Source organism: Coffea eugenioides, chromosome 5, assembly GCF_003713205.1.
Source record: "Coffea eugenioides isolate CCC68of chromosome 5, Ceug_1.0, whole genome shotgun sequence".
Lineage (NCBI taxonomy): Eukaryota > Viridiplantae > Streptophyta > Magnoliopsida > Gentianales > Rubiaceae > Coffea > Coffea eugenioides.
This window is the reverse complement of record NC_040039.1, coordinates 27,517,648-27,526,301: the sequence shown is the minus strand read 5'-3', so window position 1 is coordinate 27,526,301 and position 8,654 is coordinate 27,517,648. Positions and strand designations below refer to the sequence as shown.

The window sequence follows — 8,654 nt, the reverse complement described above, 5'->3', positions numbered from 1 at the left end:
GAACCACTTGGGGAACAAATTCTTTCTTGCTTTGTCTGCTTGGCTAGCAGATTATTGTTCATTGCTAGCTTTAATGAGATAATTTATGTTGTCTGTTTTGTTTAACCTCTTAGGGAACAAATTCTTTCTTGCTTTTACTGTTTGGCTAGCAGATTATTATTGAGTGCTAGCTTTTATCCAGATAATTTATGTTAGTGACCTGCCTAGATATGGCCGCACTTAGTTACTGATTAATCTGGATACTGGACAGCTTTGCTCAACCAGGAAAAATGATTGTTGTTGAGTGCTAGCTTTAATGAGACATTTTATGTTAGTGACCTGCCAAGTTATGGCCCCATTTAGTTACTCTGATTAATCTGGATACTGGACAGCTTGCTCAAGCAGGAAGAAATGAGTGCTTACAAGACTTTTAAAGAATGGAGTGATAAGCTGTATATAACCCTTGTTAGGGGTATGCCGGGAGCCAGGGAGCTCTATAGGCGGACATTAGAGGCGCTGCACGTCTGCAAATGCAGCCACACAGTTGTGCGGAAAAATACTCCTACAGTTCGTGGAATGCTTCAGCAGATTCTCAAATTAGCTTTTGCTTCAAACACATGTTTTTTTTTAGATGGGCGAATTCCTCTTGTCGTTTGGCAATTGACAGCTGTTGAATAAGATTGAAAAATAGAATTACATGGTATTTTTGTCTTAACAGGTGAAAAGATTGGTTGCTATTGAGGCAAAGGAAATGTATGAGCTCGGAAACAAAGAGAGGTTAATTAGAGAGCTCTGCACCCACCATTGGTTATTAGCATGGTTCGCCATCTCGGACTCGGCCGAAACATAACCGGAACAATGTACCGATCCCCAAATCGCAGATTTAACTAAATCTGAGATGACTCGCAATAACACGGTTGATATCAGATGAGTTGTAACGGTTCTGATGTGTATCGTTGAGAAATTGGGAAGTCGAATTGAGTTGCATCGGAAATGGAACCAAAAAATTTTTTGGCTGTAGAGGGACAAAAACTGCAGCTAACAGAGAGATGAAGAAATGAGAGGAGTAGTTCTATTGTGAGAGTTAATGTGGGTTCATGTGAAAGAGAGAGAGAGTAAAAAAAGAATAAAAGGGAAGATACCACCAGCCTTTGTGGTGGTTGGCGGTGGTTATGGAGGAAACAAATACAAGCAACAGCAATGGTAGTAGTATGAGGAGTGACGTTGAGGAAGAAGAAAAGAAAAGAAAAGAAAAAGTTATAAGTTGCTCCTCAATCTTTTTAAAATTATGAATCTGCCCCAAAATTTCCTTCAACTATATTACAACGTAGGTATATTTTTTATGATCACTTTTTCCTACTATCAATTTCATCCTTATTAACTAGATTCATCTTAAGCTCTATATTTGGTACTTTATTTAATACTAATTTGTTCATGATAATTGGGTACAAAGTGCTTTTGCTACTATAATTATATTACTTTTAATGCTACAAGGCCATGGCTACAGTAGCATCACTTTATCTCAATATTAGTTTGTATATATATATATGATAATATGGATATTCATCAAATCTAATTTGATAATTGTGCTTGTTATGTTATTTTCTATTTTTAGGAATTTTGTCAGATTTTTTGAAAACTTTTATATGCTATAATATGTGTATCACCCGATATATGACTGATATGTCGTGATGGATGTGGAACAACTGCGATAGCGATGCGACCGCAACCCGCGATGGTGAACCATGGTTATTAGTCATCATCCTGCTCCAAAGACTGATTCCTCTCAGTAATCTTAAGTGATTCTTCAAGGCTTGCTTGTTTTCATTTTTTCTGCTTCAATATCTCTCTCTCTGTCTCTGAGACACAGAAGCACGCACTTGAAGGTTATGTTCTCTGTTCTGTAGGTGCCTAGCATAGTTATTGTCTGAAATTTCCGAAGGCACTGATTGTGATTCAGATCTTTTGGCAAACAGAAGTTTCATTTGTAGCTGAGCTTGTGTTAAAGCTGTAATCTCCTGGAAGATGAATAGAATTTGAGTTGATGCAGATTTGGATTCAGGGAGAGTAGATTGCAGAGACTTAGGCAGTTAATGCTTTTTCGTCAGAGGTTTTTCCTTTTGGAATGAGATCATTAGTTAGTGGATTAATGGATTTTGGAACTCCTGTTTGTAGAAATACGTTCATGTTATATTTTAGTTCATTGCTTGATGTATTGATGATGTATCTTGCTTTGATGCATCAATATATAAAGAAATTCTGCCATGAACGTTGACAGTTGTCTGGTTGCTAATGATCCAGTAATCTTTGATAGGTTTCTGGTTACTTGGCCTTTCCAAAAGCTGGTGAAAGGGCTTCTTAAGTTAATGCTTGATCAAATTTCTGAGATCGCTCCAATGCCTAGGGATTGTTGACCAGTGGTAAAAGATTACAGAATACCTAGATCTCGCTCAATACAAGGATATTGAAGGAACCCTTCGTATAGAAAAGTTTAATCGTCTTCAAATGAAGTTGGAGGAAAATACAAGGATACTGAACACCAAATTTGCGCACAAGGATTTATCACTCTCTTATTCTTTGCTATTTGGTTTTGTTTCGAGTCTACAAAGAAAAGCAGATTCTTTGACTCCACTACTGTACATGGTCTCTGGCTTGAAGCAGTTAATGAAGGATAAAAAAACGTGGCTACTATTCTGTTCTAATGCATGCAATTTAGCAGAAACTCCAAACAAGAGGTGCAGTATTACAAGTGCAGGCTTCTGTCTGCTTATAATTTTCCCTTCCATCTCTAAATTGGTCCTTAATATCTGGCACACCTACTAATGCTCCCAGCAAGAACATTAGGATTCGATTCCTGGCGTCCACACCAGCTATTGCAGCCTTGGATGCATCCTATAAATCCCTTACTATTCCTGTAAGACTCCATAGATGCTCCTCTGTGATGCACCCTGTGAGGGCATCTTGAACCGTAGCCAACCAGGCAGCTGGTGGCCATTGGACTAGAGCCCAAGACAGAATCAACCTGTGATCTTTCAGACCCACAAATACTCCATGGCAGTTGAACTTTTCATTGGCAGCTCAGAGATGATCAGTATAGGACATAAGCAAAAATGTTGCAGACGAGATGTATGTTCTACATGCTTCTCTTTCATTCCAAACTGATTAAAAGAAATGTGTTGATAAATTGTAGGGAAACCATTTTAATCAGGGAAAAGTATTTTCACTTTTGTCGAAGTCTTCTTATTTAGCTGTTGAATTTAGTGTTTCATAATTCATATCATAGTCACCATTAAGTGTCATATATAACAAGAAGGAGGGGGAAATTTTCTTATTTTCCCCAAAGATCACTAGTTCAAAATTCCTTTTTTCGTTATCGCTTTTTGAATCTCACCCTTCCCTATTGGAAATTATTTTTTTAAAAATGTCTAAATTCCCTCTCTTAAATGTTACCCCCCCCTATTGAAAATTAATTTTTTTTAAAAAATGTCTAAATTTCCCTTTCCCGTATCGTTTCTTAGGTCTCACCCTCCCCTGTTAAAACTATTTTTTTTAAATGCCTATTTGACACCTTAATACTATAGAAGCTTATTTTAAATTTTTATTTCAAGAAATGAAGTGGTTCTTTTAGGTACCAAAGTAAGGTACGGGTACCGACTTTCGGAGAATTCGATTGGTAGGAAACCAAAAAAAACTGTTGTTGTTTTACTATGGACCAGTAGTTCCATTTCTGATTTGCTAATAGGAATTATCTATGGAGGTCTTTCAAAATAAAAAGTTCTACATAATCTAACAGGTAAAAACTCTTGTACATATTAAATTGTTTAGATGATCCTACCAGTCCCTTTAGAATCCATTTACAACATATTAGCGCTCTTAACCCTTCTCAAATCTGCAAAGCAATCCTTGTTAAATGATAATTGTATTTGTATCATGTGATTTATCCCCACAGTATTGTTGAATTAGATGAAATATGATAAATAAACCTATGCTACAGGCAAAAAAGATATATTATTCTTGTACATATTGTCAATAACATTCTAATCCTTCCAGCAAAATTTCTCTAATAAAACCCTAGATTGCAAGAACCCTCAAATTTCCAACGACTTAAAAGGACCATCAAAACCGAGAAAGGCAAAACATGAAAATGAACAAAGACAAATGACCTGCGAAAAGTCGTCATAACCTGCTTAGATTTGAAATCATAAATATAATCCTAAAACTAATTGGTCATAGATTACATCAACTTCTTGATATTATGAGTGGAGGATCAGAAAAATTAAATAGAAAAAATACTCAAATGAAGAGAAACTTGAAATTCTAAACAGAATTTTCTTTTCTCCAAAACTTTCGTAAACTTAGATCATCTTCATTCTACTTGTATCAACACCCAAGATCGTATCAATCAGATAAAAATGCTCTTGCAACCTTCTCAACCTTTGCACAGTGAAAATCGAAATTGGCCCTCATGTCTCTGGGTTAACAAATGCAAAGTAGGGTGCCAAATTCTATCTTAGCCCACTATAGTCAAATCTAATAACGTAATATCCCCGCTGCTCATTCCTCCTCTGTGCTCTTTTCCACCAGAAACCTGAAATATACAAAGTGATCTTGCAACACGTGCGCCACCACTTCTTACAAGAAATCCATTTTGAGTAAAAAAAATCTAAATTAATTTACATTTGGTGATGCTTTAATATTAAAAATTGAAGAATTAAATAAAATTTTCGAGCTCTTAAATTGAGCTCAAATCCGTCGAATATTGAATCGAATTGGGCTCGAGTTTGAACCCACAATTTCAATTCAAGCTTGAACTATGGAAGGTTCAATCACAATTCTCTTGACAGGAGAATGCGAAAGAAAATTCACATCTTGGGTAAGTGCACATTGAGGAAAGAAAAAAGGCTGTTTTGCAACTCTCGTGCCAAAATTTCAAGTGCTTAGTAGTCCCTCGATTTGATTAGTAGAAATGAGAAAAACAAATGTGTATGAAATAATTTCTCACAACTTAAGCGGTCAATCCATTCACTAAATTTATGGCTGTCTTTATGTTTTTTGCCAATTCAGCTACTGCTCCAACATAAGTTTGGGGTGTTAAATTCAAGAGCATCATCTTTGCATCTCCTGATATATCCAAGTTCTTAATAAATTCTCTCATGCTCTCTTGGGTCACCACTCTTCCTCTTGTTACCTCCTTTAATTTTTCGTAAGGCTCTGGGACACCATATCTTCGCATGACCTAAAGACCAATCCAAAAGGATTATCATGTGAGTCGATTCTACAAAAGCTATCAAGTTAACTGAAGATAGTGAAATGAAAAACATCCACAATCTAAAGAAACAGTAAACAGTCAGCCATTCAAAAGTGCAGTGAGTTCAAACGGTACCAAATTAATTGTGAATTAGTCACTTGCATGCTAGAAAAGTTCCCACTGCCACCTTAGACCAATTCTTGTTAGGGGAAAATATCTGGATCACTTCCAAACGATAAGGACTTGTCTCTAGTACTTAATCCAACCCTCTACAGATTATCTGCTTGCCTCCACATCACTGTATCAACCTGTTCAACCACCTAGCTAGGCCTTTTCTCTCGAGATCAACCTACATTCACCCCTTGCCCATATAAACCTCCCCAATCTTCTTCCTTTATCGAATCTTACCGGTCATCACTTCTTCGGTATTCTAGCTCTATTCATCTTTACCCAAATGAACACCCAAACAATGACTTCCAAACCCAGCACTTCTCACGTAAAAATAAAACTAAAAACCAGATTAAACTTAGTGTTTACTCATCTGTGTTAAGCATATCTTGAACCAAGTAAAAGAAGAATTTAAAAAAATGAAAGACACTTCCACAAATCCTTGAGGTCTCTATATGTTAGTGAAGAGGGAATTCCCTGCTTTTCTATTACATGTCCGTGTTCTAGAGAGTGCATAATATTTTGGGCTCGTGTGTCATGAAAGTAAAATTGAACAACTGAGTGCAAGTTCATCATTGACAGCTTTTAGGAGTGCGCTTTTATTGTCTATGTAGAGAGTTCAGAAATCCTCTTACTAGATAAACTATTGGACTCATTCTGCTTACAGAAATTACTCAAATTTAGTAGAAAATCCTGTTGCTGTAGAAAGACAAGTTCTTCATCCTCAGAGAGATGGAAGGCAGCTGTCAATGTGTTTTTAGTGTGTTCCACGTAGTTCAGTCTTTTATGTTTTTTTATATAAAGAAAGAAATTTTCCTTTTCCAAATCTGTCTTCCTTAAGTTGTCTTCTTCATTTTTTACCTTTTGCTTGCACTTTTCCTAGTTTGAAAAACTGCGAGTCAATCAATTATATGTAATAGCTCAAAGCATTTAAAAGTGTTCCTATAAATATTTTTCCTTTCAAGTAGACAATAACCATAGCCATGGAGACAGTACAGGAGTCCCTATTAGTTGACCTAAGGGGAAATGATCTAATTATATATTTCTTTTTCAAATTCGAAGGTGTTAACAGTTATATAGAACTCGCTAAAGATGTCTAAATGTAATAAGAAATTAAACTCACACTAGAATCTTTCCCGTTAACTCTTTTGCCCATTTAACTTGGGATCTTTCCATCACAGACATTATAAGACTCTGTCAAGTTATATACCAACATCTTGCTAGGAGGAGAAATTATGGCAGAAATTATGGGACTAAAACTATACACAGTTTTTCTGCCCAGCATGTCTTATCAATATGCCAAGTTACTGAGTACCAACTCCTCAAAGATGCAACAAAAAGAGTAGACACCAAGTAACTGAAAACACAGATTCAATATCAATTTTTTAGAAGATATCAAATGAAGATATTCACGCACAGTTTGTATTGGTTCTGCAAGCACCTCCCATGTGTGGTTCAAGTCTTCACTCAGGGAAGCTTCATTGATCTACAATAAAACAAAACCAGCCAAATTAGAAGCAACAAAAATGATGCCCAATTGCCAGTTTTGCAAAGTTCTTAATATTTAAATAAAGATAAACTGCTTTGATTCTTTCATCTGAGAAAAGAAAAAATAGAAAAAGAAAATATATGCAAAAGAGTACATGGCTTCCTTCTAGAATGGATTCGTCAGGGGAAAAGACAAAGTGAATTTGCCACAAGAAGCTATTACTCTAGTATTGTCAGAAATGCATTTCTTGTGCACATGAGATGCATTAGAGGCCACCAATTGCCAGCTGAGGTAGCCGACAAAAATCAACAAACTACAACTTTTTAGAATAATAAAAATAAAAAACTTTTTAGCAGGGTTTGATTGGGAAGGAAGAATGGAAGAAAAAAGGGAATAGGGACACTGAGAATCAAAGCATCAGACCAAGATGACAATTTATCCATGTATAAATGTATAAATTATAAATGAATATTATATAAATGTATAAATGTATAAATTATAATTTATAAATTATAAATTTTATATTTTTATATAAATATACATTTATGCATTTATAATACATTTATAAATATTTATAAATATATATATTTATATATTTATATAAAAATATAAAAATGTATTATATTATATATAATACATAATATAAATGTATATTATAAATATACATTAATATATATTATCTATAAGTGTACATTTATATAAATGTATAATACATATAATATATGTTATATATTAATTATATATAATTTATATAATATATAATATTTATGTAAATATATTATAAATATATAAAAATATTTTTAATAAAATAAAATATTTATAATATGTATAAATAAATATATAAATATATAATTTATATAATATACATTAATATTAATTATAAATATTATAATATTATAACTATGGTGTTTATATAATATTTTAATTTGTATTATTTATTGTATATTTCATTATATAAATATTTTTATAATATATAATATATAATTTTCAATTTGTATAATATACCTAATATTGTATATATATAATATAATATACATAATATAATATACCTTACATAATATAATACATTTATACATTATTACATATTATGTATATTTTATATTATACATAACATTATTATTCACAATAATGTACATAATAATTGTAGACACCAAATTTTTGGTGTAATTTCTTTTACTTTTTATTCTCATTTGTCGTGGTTGCTTTTAGTTTTTTTAGTTTCTAGTTTCTATTTTAATTTTTAAGTTTTAACGTAGAAAAATCATGGAAAAAGAGAAAAAAAAGGAAAATTGTTCACAAAAATACGTTCAAATTTAATTTTTTGGCATTTTGGTTTATTTTTGTTAATTTATTTTGAAAAAAAAAATGATGAGAAATGATGAAAAATGAAAGAAAAGATCGAAAATGGTAATTTTGTTATTTTTAGTTTGTTTATTTCGATGTGTTTGTAATTAAAATTGTTGTTTTTATTATTATTTAGTTTTACTATTATTTTTGTTAAATAATTAAGGTGAAAAAAAATAAAATAAAATAAAAAAAAACATCTCCATTTCTGCCGGAGTGCATTTTCAGTCTCCACACACACCCCACTTCCCTGATCCGTGACTTAGCTTCCCATTTTCAGGACACCATCTCCACTCCACTATCAGATTCCTAACCACAACCAAATCCTTTACCTCGTGATCATCGACTGAGATAGGAGAGAGTGAGCTGCATTCGGCAAACCAACCGAGGACAAGAGGGAATCCGCGAGCTGCAACACTTTAAAAT

At 33.2% G+C, this 8,654-nt stretch overlaps 1 long non-coding RNA gene and 1 pseudogene across 1 annotated transcript; one reads left to right on the top strand and one right to left on the bottom strand.

Annotated features, from left to right (window-relative positions):
* Window positions 1-390: 390 nt before the first annotated feature.
* On the top strand, window positions 391-1,772 carry LOC113771323 (annotated as a pseudogene).
* A 2,923-nt stretch (window positions 1,773-4,695) lies between these two features.
* On the bottom strand, window positions 4,696-6,923 carry LOC113772205. The gene is made up of 2 exons (XR_003468501.1): window positions 6,813-6,923; window positions 4,696-5,215 (listed from the first exon to the last, which is right to left on the bottom strand). It is a non-coding gene; the product is annotated as an uncharacterized LOC113772205 (long non-coding RNA).
* Between the last annotated feature and the right edge of the window lie 1,731 nt (window positions 6,924-8,654).